Source organism: Dipodomys ordii, unplaced genomic scaffold (genome assembly GCF_000151885.1).
Source record: "Dipodomys ordii isolate 6190 unplaced genomic scaffold, Dord_2.0 Scaffold138, whole genome shotgun sequence".
NCBI classification, from domain to species: Eukaryota; Metazoa; Chordata; class Mammalia; order Rodentia; family Heteromyidae; genus Dipodomys; species Dipodomys ordii.
This window is the reverse complement of record NW_012267354.1, coordinates 2,915,480-2,917,477: the sequence shown is the minus strand read 5'-3', so window position 1 is coordinate 2,917,477 and position 1,998 is coordinate 2,915,480. Positions and strand designations below refer to the sequence as shown.

Here is a 1,998-nt window from a genome sequence, read left to right as displayed (position 1 = left end):
ACAAACAAGAGAAACTATACATTGTGAGAGAAATTGGGCATAGCAGCTGAAATTCAGTTTACTCCTTTTTATGTTTTCCACTGTAGTTAACAATATGAATTAATCTCTTTTTTGGGGGGGGTCTGGATGTGGGGCCTGAACTCTGGGCCTGGGCACCGTCTCTCAGCTCTTCAGTTCAAGGTTAGCACTCTACCACTTGAGCCACAGAACCACTTCCGGCTTTTTTCTTTTTGCTTATGCGGTGCTGAGGAATCGAACCCAGGGCCTCATGCATGCAAGGCAAGTGCTCTACAGATGAGCCACCTTCCCAGCCACATTAATCTCTTTTTTAAATAAATCAATAATATTGGTGGAAAAAATTTGTGGAGTGTTTCTAGACATCATTTTTTAGGGCCCTGACATACTCTGTCATGCTGTCAATGTCTTTATCATCAAAGAGCTATAAATTAATCTGATTCTCTATTAATTTAAGCAAGTGTTGCAGTTAGTTTCTTAAAATGAACCATTCAATACAAGTATATGCATAGAATACGTAGTTTTAGCAGCAAAAGAGCTGATAAACATGTAAAAAATATTGATGACAGTTATTGTAGGCACAGAAAAATGCCAGATTTTATAGAGATAGGCTTACAAATGTATGCTTTTAGAATGTATCGACCAAGCCAGGTGCTGCTGACTCACACCTGTAAGCCGAGCTACTCAGGAGACTGACATCTGAGGATCATGTTTGCAAAGGTAGCCCAAGCAGGAAAGTCTATGAGATTCTTTTCTCCAATTAGTCTCCAAAAAGTTAGTCATGGAGCTGTGGCTCAAGTGTAGAATACTAACCTTGAGCAAAAACACTGAGGGTGAGCATCCAAGCCTGAGTTCAAGTTACAGGATTGGCATAAAAAAGGTTTCTACTATATATCATTATTGTCATGTAAACATTGCCCTACTTAGCAGTAATAAATGCCTGTTCCTTTTTGAGTTAGTTGTACTATAAATATACAACTCTTAAACTACTTATAATATTCTACTGTAAGTACAGTCTTTCTGTGACTTACTTGAATGCAAATAGTAATTTTTTGTATTTTCATTCTGTATTTTATTATTGAAATACATTGTCTTACCCACCCCACCCCACAATAAAAATCTTATCCTTATCCCCTTTTTCTCCTAACTCCTACGCCACTACCTCTACATAAGTGGCCCAGGTTTCTCTGCCTACTGGCAGTTTTAGAGTGTGTCCATTTGGGGCTCTATGCAGAACATGGAGGGGATAATATTGCTCTAAGAGGAACTTATTTGAGAGCATTGGCCACTTGCTCATAGACCAACTCAATCACTTTGTCATCTGGACAAGTAGAGGCAAATTCTTCCTAAGCATAGGCATTGCTTAAGTATAGATGCACTCCTCAAAAAGTTTCAGGGATGGCGAATCCCCTGTACTTCTTACATATCACCTGGACTATGTGGAGCTTTGCCAACAGTTTGCAGTCAGCCAGGGTGAGCACAGGGCAGTCCAGAAATTTTCTTTGAGAGATGCCCCATCTTCCATACTGGTCTCATCATCTATTGGGGGGAGGAGGGATGTCAGGAATTCTCTAAGATCTTCAAGGCTTTCAGCAGTCCCTTCTCCAGATTGTCATTGAGTGCTGGTTTTGAATTCTTAATGTAGGTAGAAAATTTGGCAAATACGTCCAGTCCAGCTGTGTTGGACTCAGGGTTCAGAGCTGCCAGCTTCGAGTACCTGAAAGCCAGTGGAAAGAATACGGTTAAGATTCTTTCCCAACAGGAGTGGAACATCGGCTAGTACTCCAGTCCCATCCCCAACCCCCTCCCCCGTCTCTGTCACTCCTACAATTTCTCTGTTTTCCAACCACCCAGATCCCTCTCCCCCTACACAAGTATCCCAATACCTGGGAGGGCACAGCACTGCCTCCAGAAGCTCCTCCATCTTGATGTCTTTGTGTACTTCGATGCCATACAGCAGGATCGGGAACTGCCCTCCTGGAC

At 42.0% G+C, this 1,998-nt stretch overlaps 1 pseudogene; it reads right to left on the bottom strand.

Annotated features, from left to right (window-relative positions):
- Positions 1 to 1,283: 1,283 nt before the first annotated feature.
- Positions 1,284 to 1,998, bottom strand: part of LOC105996941 — an 8,648-nt pseudogene continuing 7,933 nt past the window's right edge.